The sequence below is a fragment of the Bombus pascuorum genome, chromosome 9, assembly GCF_905332965.1.
Source record: "Bombus pascuorum chromosome 9, iyBomPasc1.1, whole genome shotgun sequence".
In the NCBI taxonomy this organism is placed as follows: Eukaryota; Metazoa; Arthropoda; class Insecta; order Hymenoptera; family Apidae; genus Bombus; species Bombus pascuorum.
The window spans coordinates 10422450-10440128 of NC_083496.1; the positions used below are offsets into that span (position 1 = coordinate 10422450).

At 39.5% G+C, this 17679-nt stretch overlaps 1 protein-coding gene and 1 long non-coding RNA gene across 5 annotated transcripts in view; one reads left to right on the plus strand and one right to left on the minus strand.

The window, feature by feature from the left end:
* Window positions 1-17679, plus strand: part of LOC132910476 (plexin-A4) — a 441637-nt gene that overhangs the window by 89531 nt on the left and 334427 nt on the right. The window lies entirely within an intron of this gene.
* Window positions 6444-12054, minus strand: LOC132910475 (uncharacterized). The gene is made up of 2 exons (XR_009658781.1): window positions 11855-12054; window positions 6444-8696 (listed from the first exon to the last, which is right to left on the minus strand). It is a non-coding gene; the product is annotated as an uncharacterized LOC132910475 (long non-coding RNA).

Below are 17679 nucleotides of genomic sequence, written 5' to 3' on the forward strand. Positions count from 1 at the left end.
GCCATATATAAGTATGGTATACATAGAAGTCATTCTAGGGTGGGATTTTTATTCCACTTGAAATTTTTATTCTAAAAGCGTTAGAATCCCAGAGGCGCAAACAGTATAGCGGAGAAACTTTCAATGACACCAATAGTAGCGAAAGAGCGAAGGACTTTTTGCCGGTCCTTATTACTCGCAACTTTTTTTCTACCATATACGTGAGCTTCGTTAGCCACCAGAATTCTGACACTCTTTCGGACTGTTTTTGTGCATTTCTCGTTGGCAGGGACAAAAAATCTAGAATCGTACGTTTCTTTTTACGTATAATTATACGACGAATAGGATTCGTCATCGTTGCGAGGAGCCAATCACGTTAATTTAACTATACAGTAACATACCATCAAAAAATTGGCCTCTGCTTTTTCTCTTAGATAAGATACGCGATAAAATCTTCGGGTCTAAGAAGAATCTGGTTTCCTAAAAAAATATAGATTACGACGTTTAACCAAGAATCCATAAACGCGTAGAAGAAATTCTGCAATTTGATTTTTTCGTTGTCGACTATCGCACGTCACGATGACAGTATACCATTACTGGATAACGTGGAATTTTCAGGAAATCCAAGACCCAGATATCTGGTTACCCGAACAGAACGCGTTCGACTTGTTCGGAATACCTGGTGACCCAATAGCGCAATGCGTGAAGTTTCTCTCTGGTCGTATCGAAGACGTCCGTTAATCGATTCCCACTCAATTAAACCTCGAGAGATAATATCTCGCGCCTGGATACGCGGAATCCGATTTAATTACGATCGGCGCCGTGTAACGATTATCCGCTAGCCATTCGCATTGTTCATCCTGGCGTTTGGTACAAACGTTACACAGGTTTAGTACACTGATTGGAGTCGTTTCAGGGAAAGAATCGCGCGTCGTTGTGTCTCGTCACGCGGGCACGAACAAGCGGAAGTCGTTGTGAACGCAGCATAAGGGCACTGGGACGCAGGAAGTGAATAGAAATGTCTGACGACGCACATTCCGATTTCCAACGGGATACTACCGTTTCCTTTTACTTTTCTCTCCACTTTTTCATCCATCGCCTTCTTTAGTTTCTCTTTTTTAATTAACGTGCCAGGACTTTACGCATACAAGGCTATCGACGCACCCGTTGCGTCGCATTATTATATTGATGCCGTTATTACGTTTTTGGTTTTTTATTTCGTAACGGCGTGGTTTGCAGAGATAAACGAATTGCGAATAAATGGAATTTGCAGCGAAAGTCATGAGAAATATAATTTTCGTTGACAATCTTATTCCAAGGAATATTTTAATTACGATTAAAAACGAACGTGTATTTCGATAGAAAATGACTAAAAGTCGGGTGAAGCTACTAGATTCGAAGATACAGTTAGCGAATTTTCGCAAAAATCACATTGTCGGCTCGTTGTTAAAATTCATTCATATCTATAGCCATTGATAAAACGCATTCATGGAAACTCGCTCCATCCAGGAACAAATCCCGTGAAAAGTTGCTTCCATTCAGGTGATGTCTTTTCGCTTACGATTTCATGCGCAATCATGAAAATTTCATTTGTCTGTTTTAATCAAATTATTATATATTATCATATTATTAGACCCCATTCACATATCCATTGATGAAACACAATCTTCAAAGTTTCATTCTCACCATGCTGAAACTCTTATCTCGCTGCGAGCTACACAAAAATTTCCTGCACAAACGAAACTATTTTCGAATTAGAATACCGGAAAGATATTGCGAAACTTTGTTTGATTAATACATTAGCTCGTTATTAGAATTCGTTCAGATATCCGTGGCCATTCACGAAACGGTTGGACAATTTATGTTTATAAACGATGCCACCGTTCATTGTTGGCCGATTGTTCCCGGGGGATGATTAATCGGTTTCGTTGGAGCAAGTGCGCCGGTGTCTCCGTTTTAAAAAGAGATTTATTAGCGGCGTGACATAAACGACGATTATGACTTCCATACGTACTCGTCGATTAATCACCGGCGTTGCTTGGTGCCTCGCTTAAGAACGCGCTACGCGAATTAACACCGATTGCGAAAGTCGATGCCGTGCGTGCAATCGATGCCTGTATGCCTGTGATTAGCCGCGGGATTTATACGGTATATTTATCAACGATAACGCAATCCACTCGATTCTTTGACTATCCTGTTCTCGGACCCAGCCATACCAACGTAGAGAAATATCAACGTTAGGCGGTGAATGATATATCCGTGGATATGAATTGGATGTTTGAGAGCGAAGGGTAGTTACGAGTTTCGTTCACAAGACCTCGTTTCATTGAACAATCTCTACTCCGTTTTATAATCGAGCTATATTCGTTACAAGCTGTACGCAATTTACGTTTAAATATCGCATGATGAGGAATAATGATGTGTTGCGCGTTTAGGTGGATCGAATTACGAGACGAGATGATCGCGATGGAGAGGTAAAAATGAAACTGTGGCTAGACGTTCTGTGTCGAAATGAAAAAGGCGATGTGCCGTGTTGGTACTTGCACGTGCGAAGAATTAATTTTGTATCGATATGGAGGACTTCGTATGCGAAAGGAACGATGCTGGAATTCTTAGAAATATCCTTGACAATTATTTCATGGTTTTCAAAATTGTATAAATATGCGCGAGTGGATACCATCATCAAAATCACTTTTATTCGCGGTAAACTTCGACTATTAGATTTTTCTTCAAATTCAGGTTTACCTGTTTTTACAGTGGTTCAGACACATTGGGAAACTCGTATAGATATAACGCATTTTATTGTAGTAGCTACTAAACAAATTATCAAAACGCGGTCAAAGTCGTGATTTATGTACCGATTGAAAACGCTCTCTAAGAATGCATTCCATGATCATACAACTGCATAATTTGATTCCATGTCGCTCCTGTAATGTAATTGCAGATATCCTCGTACAACACGATGAATATTTTGTTTAAAAGAAAAAAGAAAGAAAAGAGAAGAATCAACGTATTATATTGGACAAAAAGATTGAAGACATTACAGCATACTTTTACTTTTCTGAAGGAAGACGAACGCGAATAAGAATCATTTTTGTTACGAGCCCTTTATTTGAAAACATCATGTACGTCTGTAGTGGTTTGGTAGCGGCAAAAAATGTGGTCGAGGAGATTTTTCTGAGATCAGGCCGATCCATTCAGGCGATGTTTGAATTAAACGCGGCTCTTTGATTTTAATGATGCCGTGCGCGTGATACGAACGCATCACGTGTCCCTCGCCGCTCGAATCGGCTGAAAATTATCCGTGCGTTCGCCAATAACACGGCGTATTACCATAAATGCTGTCTGTCGGTGTAATTTTCAATTTTGTCCGGCCTTCTTGTACCCTTCTAACCACGTGTCTCCTTCCTTCTCGTGCACCGAGTATCGCGCTCGGTTTTTACACGCGTTTTCCACGTGATTTCTTGCCGTCGTTTCTGCAAGCCGTGGATTACCAAAGAAAGAAGAAGATTCCCCCGGACGAGAGAAGAAACTAACGACTTATTCTCTGGAAGACAGAGACCCGTGATCGACGTTTTCCGTGCCGATGCTCGAGTTATCGTGGCCGTGATCGAAACAGTACCGACAATCGCGGGAGAAAAAATTTCGTTTGTTGTGTAATTAGCGCGAACGCAACTGCAAGGTATTGCCATCGATAAGATCGGCTCGTTGTTCTCATTGGACCGCGAAAAACATAGCAATTCTTTGTTGTCACGTTTGCTTTCCACGTGGATGATGGTCTTAAGATGCTAGGTGTTTGAGCGAGGTTCACGTTTGACGGTCTAAGTCCGAGGAAGAGTCGTTAGAGATCATTGGATCTTAACGACTTTTTTCATACGAGTGTAACAGATGTATTCAGCGTAACAAGAAAATTATTAGGCAGGAATTTTGTGTTAAAAAGTATTTTCTTTGGTTTCGAAGATATTGTTTTATGTCTGGCCGGTATAGTTGTGGTGATTGTGCGCTATTGCTCGTGTGTAGGATGAGACGGGTTCTGCTGCGAGTCGCCAGTATCGCTGCTGAGGTACTGCTGTATTTTTCTTCACATTTTTGATGTCATAAAAGATATAACTTAGAAAAAACGAAGCTGGCACCCCGCTGGGGGTAGCCACCCACATGCTATATTTATTTTTATTTTATTTTTTTCACCAATAAGATATAACACTTTACCAAATGTCTATAAGGACAAATTGTAAAAAACCAAAATAAAATAAAAAAAAAAAACATTTTTGATGTCATAAAAGATATAACTTAGAAAAAACGAAGCTGGCACCCCGCTGGGGGTAGCCACCCACGTGCTATATTTATTTTTATTTTATTTTTTTCACCAATAAGATATAACACTTTACCAAATGTCCATAAGGACAAATTATAAAAAACCAAAATAAAATAAAAAAAAAAACATTTTTGATGTCATAAAAGATATAACTTAGGAAAAACGAAGCTGGCACCCCGCTGGGGGTAGCCACCCACATGCTATATTTATTTTTATTTTATTTTTTTCACCAATAAGATATAACACTTTACCAAATGTCCATAAGGACAAATTGTAAAAAACCAAAATAAAATAATAATAAAAAAAAAAACATTTTTGATGCCGCGGAAGAAAAATCGGACTCCGGTCGCTGGGATTGGAACCCGGGTCCCGAACGTTCGTAACCTAAGGCGCTAACCACTGCTTGTTTCATGTGAATGTCACGATGTTATATTTACGAAGAAATAAAATATTCAATACGAAATTGCTATGATAACAAGGACAGGAAACTATTAGGGGATATCTTGATTTTTTGAATAACAAATTCGTGGATCGTATCGATTTAGCAGAAAGTTTATCATTTTTTAATTACAGTTTATCGTGCTATTCTTTTTCTCGTTACTCTCTCAAGCGATCAATTGCTTCAGACGATTCCACATTTTAAGATATTGTAAAGCGTAAGCGTACAATAATGCATTGTCATGTCGGCGATAGAAATTATTATTTCCTCATCGTCGCAAATTTGCTGTTAAAATGAATTCCGAGGATCGATAAAACCGTAAAAAGAAGATGAAAATTAATAAAATTAATTAATTAAATAATAGAAGTCCTGACGCAATTATTGAAAATATGTTAAGACGTTTGAATATCTCACCGAGAATTTTTTGTAGCTTCGTTTCCTCCCAACCAGTTACGATGAAACGAGGATCGTGATAAAAAATACAGCATAGTCTTAGCGTAGAATTATCGTTGAATATTAAACAAGGGCAACAAGGAACCGATTCTAGAAATGTGTAATCGTTGTCGATTACATTCTTGGAGACTGGTTAACAGATTGCATCTTCGGACCGTGTGGAATCTTACGGTTGCGTTGTTATGTACTGGAAAGACGTTTTACATGAAGACGATTACATAGGCGATGCCACATGGGTTGGTTCACCTTGAGAGTTGTGTTACGACGAGTGGCGGATTTCTATCTTGTGGTTAGTCAAACCTTCGCTTACGTGTTTTGTTACGTAGACTTGTCGTCGTAAGAATAAAACAACGGAGATATAGAAAGAAAAATCTTCATTTTCTGAAAAATTCTAGTCACCTTACATTCGACCTTTAAGTGTTAAAAATTACATATCAGAAAACCATAGAAGAATATTACTCTGAATACAGTGAAATATATAAATTACATGCCACAAAATTGTAGAAGAACAATTATACTTTTTCGCACTTTCTTTGTTTAAAGGTAATTAATTGTTGCAATACAATAAGCTACTTTATCTTGTTAATTGTATAACAATTTCTAAAGTGTATCAACACGATGAAGACTGTAAATGTAAAGGGAACTAATCTATTTAATTTATTTGTGGTTTTGTATATTTATAATCATCTATAATATAAATAATATAATATAAAATATAAAATCTATAATCATCTGCTATAATCGAAAAAAAGTGTGGACATATTGTCAAATAGCAATGCTATGCATTTTGGTGAAGAATTTTAAAATTACTCTATAAAACCAGAAATATATGACTCATTTTTCCCCTCTTATGTCATATGAAATACACGTCAATAATAGCCATAACAAAAATCTACATACATATAACATAACTGATATAAAATATAATCAATGAAATTATAACAAAGACGAACGATACGATTTAATAAAGTCTTACAGATTAAAGCTTCACAGATTAGGGAACTTTTCGCCGAGATACTGTCTTTGTTAGCTCGTAATTTCGTTAGCGACTTCCAACGAGATTGGCGAATACGAAGCCGGCCGATTACTCCATCGAAGTCATGCTTAGCCGTTATGGTGTGCATTATGCCGTGGAAAAAGTATGCAACAGTATTTGCATGGCATTTGCATACGATTTGCATATAATCTTTAATGAACGAGAGATCTGCGCTTTCTCTCTAATAACGTGGAATATAGCCGCGTATTTTTGCCGTGCACTTGTCGAAACGCGATACGACTACGCCTCTCTCGTGATTAATCGATCTTCCGTTCGTTCTGGGACAAGGATTTTTGTCTCGTCGGGAAAACGACGTCACGGAAACGGAAAAAAAAAAAGAGAAAAATGAAACGAACGATGAATAAGAAACGTGACACGTTCGATTGAACGTGATGTATCATTGGTAGAGGAATGTCTCGGAAGTCATCGGTGCTGAATGTTTATCAAGAGTTTTAAAAAATTGATGCAGCTCGAGTGTATGCGTCACTTGTCAATTTATACGTTGCTTCTGCGTCGTTTAAGAATTAATTCTCGATTTCTTCCGAGGTTTTCTTTGTCGAGGACTGCTCATGAGTACGAATAGTATGATTAAACGAAGAGCTGTGACATTGCTTCGATACAAATTCCACTAGTAAAATATTGGTTGGTTCGATAAGCCGATGTTGCAGATTTTATCCGAGACTGAAGTTACTTTCATTTGTCATTTACCGTAGGAAATAAAGACATCAATTACATTAAGAATACCAGGCATTAAATCAAAACGTTCGATCTATCTAAATTCTATATTTGTCACTATACCTCGTTCTTACAAAAGGATATCCATATATTTCTTCCTATTTGTTGTTATCATTCTCCATCGAAAAGTAATAAAATTTCACATTCGAGTTAAAACAACTTCATCGTCTTAATAAACGAACGAAGCGACCCAATAGAACGCTTTCTCTGGAAGAATTCCAGCTCCTTTTTTGAAAGAAGCAACTTTTTGAGCGAAACGTTCTTTCGGCATTTACATCGGTGTTCTTTGCTTTCCAAAAGCGCGTGGCTAACAGAAATACACCTCAGTGGTCGCGTGTGATAATCGACGATGACAAAGTCCCAAAATCTCCTACTAAAACGACTCAATTGCGAATGAATAAAACATGCGAATATATAACGCTTTCTCTGGTGAAATTCCATCCTACGCGAGGAATTTTTCGAGCTAAAGATTCTTTCGGCACCTATATCGCCGCCACTTTGTGCTTTCCAGAAGCGTGTGACTAACGCAAATGGACCGTGGCAGTCGAGTATGATAATTAATTAGAAAGGCAGAGACCGGCGATCGGCGATTTCTTTCAAGCCTAATATAACTGGCTCTCTGTCTTGCCTCGGCTCCAGCGCCTCTGTTCATCCTCCTCCACGAAGGAAGTCCTCTTTTTCGTGGCCGCTCCTCCGAACGACCTTGCGATCTGCACCGCTGATGGCTCGGTCTGAAATATCGGCGTGCCGTGGATCCGGATCACATTCCCGCGAAACGATTTCGTAAGAATGTATCCGTCGGACGGTTGTGCCTGGCCAATTGTCCAGGTATTCGCAGAATTAAATCGTTTCGAAGCGTTCGCGGTGTGTCGCGGAAACACTAGGGTGGCGCGCCTACATCGATATCCGCTTAGAGCTGTGTGTGTGTATACCTCTTTGGCGGAAAGTAATTTTCGCCGGGGCGATACGGGCGGAATGAAAGCGGCGGGAAACGACGGGAACAGCAACCGGGATTTCAGTCGTTGCCGGGAAAAGCGTCGTTCGCCGGAAGCCAGGCAATCGAGATAACGACGAAATAATAATAAAGTAACGCGCTTGCGAGGTCGCGAGAATAACGATAGAGAGTGAGAGAGAAGGAGAGGGATTTGGCGGGAGCAGAATCCGGGCCAGACTCGCTCTTTGCCCCGCTATACACAAGTCGAGTGGTTGGTTGGTTCGCTTGCTGCTGGTTTCAACCCGATAATCGATCCTCTCCATTCGGTCGTACGTTGGCAACGAGAATACCGTGTGCGCGCTTACGTTGAACGCTTGAAAAGTATTAAGAATGAAACTTCGTTCACACCGTCTGGTTGGCGTCGAAATCAATAATGCCCAGGTTGAACTGGGTTAATACCACGGTACGCTGGTTGGTCAGGAATTTCGTTCCGTTCTACGCGTTCGTGCCCTTCGTTTGTCTTTCTTCGTTCTTTCACCTTGCCGATCCGTATCTCTCTTTCACTTTGGTCTGGCTCTTTCTTTTCCATCACCTTGGACCTTTTCGTTCTCTTGCTTCTTTCCATCCTTTCGTTCACTGACTGCTAGGCATATGACGGATTCTCGAACAACGCAAAGGTCTCGGTCGGCTAGTCGCGTAGTTGAAATACCACGTGTAATTCTTGGTGCTGTGATGATCGTAGCAGAGCAACTTGCTATTGACTGGGGACGCTGTTTCGTATGCTGTACGCGACGTCGTTGTGTCTCTGTAATAAAATAAAGTATTTTATATAACGATATCACGATAACTAACGTATGTTGTAGAATATGTAAGTATTCGCTCTCCTCCTTTTTTATTGGCTACTTAAGACATTTGTTTTTTCGTTCTCTCTCAAGTTCATCCGCATAATGCTTCCGTTCTGACGTCTCTCTTTTTTCGCCTTCCTTCGTTCTTCCCCCTTTTTTTTCTCTACTCCAGCTAGCCGGAACGTACGAGCGTATAACACCGGTTGCGCCATTAAACCTAAGTGGCTTAAAGCCTTAAAGTCGTAATAAAAACCGGTCGGAATTACACATTGGTCGTCAGTGGACTTTGGCTGACCCTTAACCTCGTCAACTCTGGTTTAGCCTAGAAATATTTGCCGTTCTATTGCCACGTTATCGCCAGACATACCAGAAACATCCTCTTCGCTGTCACGTGCGATCGGACTAATATTATTAGCGAAATTTTACAAGGCACGAGATACAAATCGCCAATGCCAATGAAAGCTTCTCCATTGCGGCAAGAAATCTGATATTAAGAGAAATTGAATTTTACGAATGATCCTTGAATGAGCTGCAAGCCGTTCGAGTATTCGAAATTACAAAATTCGTAAAGGAGAAATCGTAATTTCTCAACTCGTTAATACTTTGACTGCCACGCCGAAATCACACGTTTCGTTCATGACGCCACAAGAGTATTTTTATTATTCAAAGCACACAATGGCAAAATAATAATACATTGATGATGTAAGACAACATTCTTCCCCAATGGACCATTTATTTTATTGGTGGTCACGGGGTGACCACCGTGACGCCTTGGTAATAGTTGATAGCGACATATTATAACAAGGCTTCGTTTATTTCAACAAACCATTCGCATTCATTATTTCGTCATAACCAGAACGTCCAGAATATATTGTTGGAACGTGTAGAAGATATATTTATGATTTTTTTATGACATTTTTATGATTTCGACGAAACATTCGGCTGAAATGGTAGGAGGCCGCAAAAAAATTATGTTTGTGATAAATGTGGTAATGGTAAATTACAATAGAGGAAAGTGTGCTGTAGATTTATCAGACCAAATGATAGCATATTCTAAACAACATAGAAGAACCCTCAGGTGGTATATAAAATTAGCCTTAGAGTTATTGTTAAATACATAAATATCAAACGCGATGATACTCTATAAACAAGTAACAAAAACAAAAATCAAGATATCAGCTTTTAGGATGGCACTCGCAATGCACCTTACACAGTGCCATTAACCAGAGCCATCAAATATATTTATTCGACAAAGATTACGACACGAAATGCAGAAGAAAGAAGGATAACCGTACCTGGCATGAAAATTTTGCAGAGAATGGTCTATAAAAAATGTTAAACAGTCGGGATCAAAAATTCCTAAGAATCGAAACAAAAAGGTGACCACCTATTGTCCAGTTTGTGTTGATGAGCCACATTTATGTTTAAAGTGTTTTAACACAGTGCACCGTTAGGTGCAAGGTTTCTTCTCATTTTTTTTATTGACGTTCTAATAGAAATGTTTAATTGTTCAATGGGGCACTTTTTATTTCAAAGTATCTTCTATTTATCGGTTATATATAAACAAAACGTCCAGAATATATTGTTGAAACGTGTAGAAGATATTAGTAAACAGTATTTGCTCATTCTATGTATAATAGTAAAGTATGTTCATCTAACTTCAATTATATGATTATAAAGCAGCATTTACGATTATTTTCTAAGATGTGTTTATAATAATATTCGTAGATTCCCCCCCCCCCCCCTAAGGTATGGATGCAAACACAGTGCACCGTTAGATGCAAGATTTCTTCTCATTTTCTTTTTATTGATGTTCTAATAAAAATGTTTAATTGTTCAATGGGGCACTTTTTGTTTCAAAGTATATTCTATTTATCGGTTATATATAAACAAAACTTCCAGAATATATTGTTGAAACGTGTAGAAGATATTAGTAAACAGTATTTGCTCATTCTATGTATAATAGTAAAGTATGTTCACACATCTAACTTCAATTATATGATTATAAAGCAGCATTTACGATTATTTTCTAAGGTGTGTTTATAATAATATTCGTAGGTTACCCTCCTAAGATATGGATGCAAACACAGTGCACCGTTAGATGCAATATTTGTTCTCATTTGTTTTTTATTGATGTTTTAATAAAAATGTTTAATTGTTCAATGGGGCACTTTTTGTTTCAAAGTATTTTCTATTTATGGGTTATATTCAAAATGCCCTAACTGTCAATTTTCATTCAATTTTTACAATTGTAAGAAGTTCAAGCGCTCCGGTTACCAATTACCACTGTGGCAGTCAAAGTGTTAATATCATTAGTTGATAAAGTATTGCGATTGGCGAAAGGCAAACAGCCTCTTCTTTCTTACCTTTTACAATGGTGACGAATATGATATAAGAAAATTCACAGTATCTCGAAGCCATCAATAGCTTCTCTGCGTTTGTTGGATCATTTCGACCTTATTTGATTTTTATTTTATTCATAGAAACTGTTATAGCTGTCGTTTTAGGATCGTTCGTAACAACGTACCTCACCTTAAAAAAAGAAAAAAACTATAAAAAAGGATCACTTATCTCGTTTTCGAAAGAGTTGGGAAATCTAAATTTCGATCAGATTTTTAGGCCGACCGGTGCACCCATGGCCCGTGTAATTTCATTCGGATTTGGATTTAAATGGACGGTGACACGCGTCGAGATAACCGGTAGCTGTTCGCCGCGTTGAAATTTATTTAAAAGATGGTCGGAAGGGTTGTCGATGGGAATCAACAAGGGGAGAGCGAAGCGCACACATGAAAGAGATAGAGAGGACGACGATTATCCGATATACGTGTCCAGTAACGATACGTCAAACACGATTTCCGGACATTTTTATAAGAACGATCGGTTCGACACGAATGGTTCGTCGGCATTAAACGTCGAATGAAGTTCGCGCCGGTGGATGGGACGCGTTCGCGGGTGAATCGAGCGTTGATTGTGGCGGCGCGTCGATTGTCGAACCGTGGTGTATACTCGGCCGGTCGATAGACGCCGGTTCCGTGGCTCTGCGCGTACCTTCGCTTTGTTTGCCCGTAACAACCATAATTATCTTGCCACGACGTTATCTCGTATGAATCATGCTAACCTGACGTAATGTACTTGTTGTTATTTGACGTTGCTATGCATTCAGGAGCCCTCTCCACGGATGCATCATTCCAGACGCGCGAATTGACTCTAATTCGCAGATAAGACGAGTCGCCTCTCTTGACTTTGTAAGCCGCTTGTTAGAGGATTTAACCGACCTTGGTTAAGTCGTAGAAATACTTTTTCAGCGCAGTAAATCTTTGTTCAAATTTATGATCCGTGGCTGGGATTTCTATCGCTCGATCCGGACCTTGTTAGTTTAATATTAAAAAATGTCTGAAGCAATTTACTTAATTCAGCATTTCGCCTTGTGGATTTTTTTCGCAAGATTCATATCGGTTATAGGTTTTCGCTTTAATTTGCAAACGGTTGGGTTTGTTATTATCGATATTCCACGAGGTCCGTTCTATCGAGGTCAGTTTGATTATTATTCTCGTTTGTATCATTTTCTTAATATTACTCTCTTTCTTAATTTGATAATATTCCTGAAGCAATTACTTTTTCTTTTCTTTCCTTTCGTAAAATACAATTAATTAACACGATCGTAAAATACATATGATACGACTAATTAAAACGATCAAGGTTTGTCCTTCTCACCAAGCTTTGATAAGTCATGTTTCTTATGAAGAAGTTTCGTCCGTGGTTTGACGTGTATATGGAAGTTAAACCAATAAATCCGATGATATTTTATCTTTATATTACTTGTATTATACGGCGAGTTTATTCCGAACTTTGAATCCTTTAAAATACGTATACGTACGCGTATTCCAATACATAGAAAGAACAGATGCTATAAGACAGGTATAGGAGAATTAGTTGCATTGATTCTGGCATGTCCCATGTATCTACATAATGAAATTGAGATGAAAAGTTGAAGCTAATCAGCTTGTCTGCAGAGAAGCTCAATTATAGATGTTACAATTCTATTTAAAATTCATGGCCAGATAAATGCAAAGTTTATATGAGAAGTCATCGTAGAAGGTCGTCTCGCGATGGAATAAACGACATTGAATTAGACGATATCGCGTGATTTCACAACGCAAATAGGTTGCGTGGCAACTAGTAGATTTATCTCGAAGAGCCGCGTAAACGCGACACAACGCGATGACACGCAACTTCGCCTGCTTTAATTCTAGTTTGTCGCTGCCTGGATGTGGAAGAAAATGCAGCCGAAGGGAAAAAAGGCTGTCTGAGCGGCGAGAGGCGAGCGTTTTTTCCCTTAGATAAATCCTTCAATTACGGGCTGGCGAGTCAGTAAATATAGCTGCTGCAATGTCGGAACAGCCTTCGAAAACTTCGTTTCGCTGTCAGAACGACGGCTTTAAGTGATTTATAATCAAAACTGGATTAGGTGGATGGAAAAGCCTTAACTTGCTCGAGCACTCGAGGCAAGCCGAGGCCCATTGAACATGAAGCCTGCCAGTGATTTAAAAGTCTCTTAAAACGTATTAAATAAATGGCCGCTTGAAAAACGCGAACGTTGTTCGTGGGAATAATGTCTATTTATCCGTAGGCAGCTATTTATCATTTCGAAGCGAAGGATTCGCGCGAATGAAATCATTCTGCATGCTCCTTGAATAATCTCTACATAGTACGTACTTACTTCATCGATGTATTCTTCCATAATGTTTTTATTATCGATTTATTGTCACGTATAAATCTTCTTAATAAACGCAATGATTAACGTTCTATAGTTTCATGGAAGATCGAAGTAAACAACAGTTGTACCGAGTCCGATTCATTCGTTTCTGTATCTTTTTTCTTATTAGATACATTTTCTGTCTACTTGTCTTGTTTAACTAGTTTAACTTTGAAATAATCAGATTTATTCTTATAACGCATCAGATTGGCATGTAAAAATTGAAGAGGATTTAACAATATTATATTTTATTTTCATGTAGGAATCAGATTACTAGAGTACGGACATGTTTATGAAAATTCATATTTTCATGGACGTAATTAACATATAATGTAAATTCGAAGAATTATCCAACTAATTCTTCCCTTTTCATTTTGTTTCAGGTAAGCACAGTAAAAGTGAATTTACACGTATAAGACATCGACACGTACCAGGCATACTACAGGTTTTTATATGAAATATTCACGTTATTAACTTAGACCGTACAGATTATTTATGCGAATTCGTATTTTTATGGACACAGTGAATCGAGGAAGTGGCGTCTAAACAGAGAAATCTGACAAAATATTACAATGATTTTATTACTTTACTTTGCATATTTTATACTTATGTATGCTATCGGGTTGCTAGGAATATTCGTAACATTTATAATAGTATTTTCACGCTCATATATTACAAGAATTTGATGCTGTAACAACGAAACGTAAAACTTCATAAAAAACGCTTTATCGGAAAATAAGGATGCGTGCAAATATTTCTCGTATCCACTTCGTAGGTACCATAATCAAGCTACCTGTACTTTGCTTTCTCTCGTCCAACAACGGTGTTTTCAAACGAAAGCAAAAAAGAAAAAAAAAAAGAGTGGTGATAAATTTCCGAACGAAAACCTTCGCCGAGAATCGTCACGAGGCATCATATCCGCGGTGATTTGTTACCCTCGGTGTCATCTAGCTCTGGTGACACAACCCTGTTTCATTCTGATGGAAAAGCGTTGTACGGAGTTTGCGTAGCGAGACGGAAAGTCGCGAGGTCGCGTGCCACTCGCGTGACATCCGCTTGATAACGATGCTTCGCGTATCCTGGATCTCGACGTTTCTCAACATCGTCGCCGTCGTCGTCGTTTTCGTCTTCGTCTTCGTCGTTGTTGACCGTCTGCACAGGGTAACCCGTCATTTTTTACCTCTTCTCGAGCGTTTTGTAAATAGCCGACGAAATGGCCCATTTTCCTAGCTGGTGCTCGCGTTCCTCGGGTATCATCCGGAGCGTACCGCCGATTCATCACAAACTGTCAAGCTGTCGCTGAAACCGGTGCATCCTAAATGCGACCGGACACTTTATTGCTCCTTTTGCTTACTGTTTCCCGATGGCCCGTTAACGGTGATTGATGCATTTTTAACGGGTCTCGTCTCATCGAATATTATGAACAGTTTACACGCGTTCCACTTTTCGATCCTTATCGCGCCAGATTGAAACGTATCGTTGTCCGTTATCACTCGCGTTCCAGCGTTGTTCGGGCAATTTTCTGTTTCGGTTATTGCAGCGGCAGATTATGAATTCGTTTCCGCCTGTACAGCCAGCGTTCCGTCTAACTCCACCAGTTCTCCACGAGGGCTTACACTTTCCAAATTTCATGCAGGCGAGTGGGCGAGTACGCTCGTCCATCAGACTGTACACTTTCAGACAGCGAGATAAGACTGGAAGATTATTACGAACTTACTGAAATCTTTATGATCGTCGTTTTACTTGGAACCGTGGTTAAGATGAATCTACCTATACGTTCTGTGTTACAGTAAGAATGAGAATTAATTTAATAGAAACTAGAAATTCAAACTCTTGCTTACGATTGCTGTAATTATTTTCGACGTTTGTATCATTCAATTTTGTCATCTTGTTTGCTATTCTTTAGTTTCGTGCGTTCTATAAACGATACCACGCGTTTGTTCGCTTTATCGAATTTCCTAACACGTATCGACGTTAAAATCGAAAAATCGACGAAAATGTGCTCGTTTCCCTCTTGTGACCTTCGCATAATTCTACCAAAGATCCTCCTTTGCTCGCAATTGACGTTTTAGAATCTGAACGACACCTGCCTAGTCGTTTATATACAGAAATCTCGTTCAACCTCATCACGTACCGCGTTATCGCTACGGTAAATAAAGCAACAGATAGATGGTTTTATTCCAGCCCGGCAACCTTGAAACAGAATTTGCATTGCGATTTTTGTTAACTTTGCAAGATAAAATAATAAATTCGTACAACGCGTAACAAGAAATAAGCGTAAAACGTAGAAATGGTGGAGTTCATCGAATTTAGTGTCCCCTTTTGCCTCCGTGGAAAACGTAGGGGTAGATCCGCACGCAGGCATCTGGCCGCATTATTACCGACAGTAGCGCAATTATTTCGGCCTGACAATGTTCTTTGTTCGCGCGACGTGTTTGTGGGTCGTGCATTTTCGGCGATCCATTGGGTTTCGTCGCCTGTCCCGGTCTCCTACCAACCCAAAACCCCCCTGCAACACCCTCGAAAACTAGGAAGGGCGTTTTGCTCCCCCTTTCCTCCTCAGAGTTTAAGCAGGACGTCGCTGAACAGTACGGGTCGGGTCGATCCTCTTGGCGAACCCCAAAGCTTGGACGTCCCTCGGGGCTTCGGCACACGATATAATACACGAGAAACTTAACAGGCATCGAGCTTACCGAGAGTCTTGTACAGCAACACACCCCTGCCTCTTCTCTCCTAGTCGCCACGAGCCCCAGCGTACCACTTAGATTCCCTTTTGGTGTTACATACAGGGTGTCCTGTAACGTATGGCAGTAATTTCCATGAAGAGTTGACCCGTTATTTGGAAACAATTAGAAAGTTCGTAGAAATATCGATGGAAAGTTTGGCATGTTTATGCGTCTCGTGGAATTTAAGAAATGAAAAGGAATGCCTGAGATTGCATTCAACGTGAAGGAGAGACTTTCGAATTTGTTAGAGTAAGGTTATTTCAGAGAGAACTTGCTATTTGTGCGAAAATTAAGGAAATCGTTAATAATATTGATTTTCAATTGATAATAGAATTAATAGAATATTAATCCAATACACGATACAAGCAGGAAAGTGATTTCAGAATTTTGGTCGGTGGCGTATGCTTTGTTTCAGCTCGTTTATGAGGCATAACGAATTTTGCGTTATGTCGTCTGGTATTTGATAACACTGGTAGTACTGATTTTCAATTAATAATACAATTAGTAGAAAATTTAATACGCGGTATAAACAGGAAGGTGATTTCGCCACTGTATATCGGTGTATCGTTTTATCAATCTCAGCTTGTTTATCGGTGAATTTTGTGTCGCGTTAGTTGATGTTTGATTATCTTCGTCAAATTAATCGTTGATTAAATTCCAGAAGAATTTTAATTCCAGCAGTGTTTCGTCAGAACCCGTTATAGAAGTGAAATCAATATCAAAATATGATTTGAAACAGAGTATGATCTGAAATAAGTGGTTTGAAATGATTTTGGCAACGTTTCACTAAGATCCTTTACAGGAGAAGAATTAATATTAATAAAATACTACCTTGCTGCAGAAAATATATTACACTAAATTAAATGAACGATCCACAGTAATTTCGGCTTTCATTGAATTTCATAGAATACACGTATTACAGGACACCCTGTATATACATGTATCCCGCACATGTTCGTTCTTCTCGCTCTATCCGGCAAGTTCACATTCTCCTTGGTTCGTTTCTACCCTTAAACTATAAGTTGGCTGGAGCGGGGCGCCAGGATCCCCTGGCGGCGCATTGCGCGTTTCTGCTTTCGAATTTCGATGTTCGAGCCCCATTTCAACCCCGGGAACATCTGCTAGCGTGGTGATCGAGCCACGCCACGTTTCTCTAGGATCCACACCCTCTATTTTCCTTGTCTCCTCGTTTATCTATCTGTTTGGACGGCGTGTTTTAACGGGACTCTTAATCGTAATAAAACGTCGCGGAGTAACGCGTACCAGAGGGGCGGTCGGTAGGTTTGGGATTTTCGATGGCCAGCCGAGGGGTTTAATGACAGTAGTAATGGAGTATAGAAAATGAGACGGCGAAAACGACCCGCCCGGGATTTCGAGCGAATGGATACACCGGCATTTATGTTTCATGAAACGTCGGTCCATGCTAGCTCGGACAGTAAACGTCCCTTTTGCCCTGCGTTG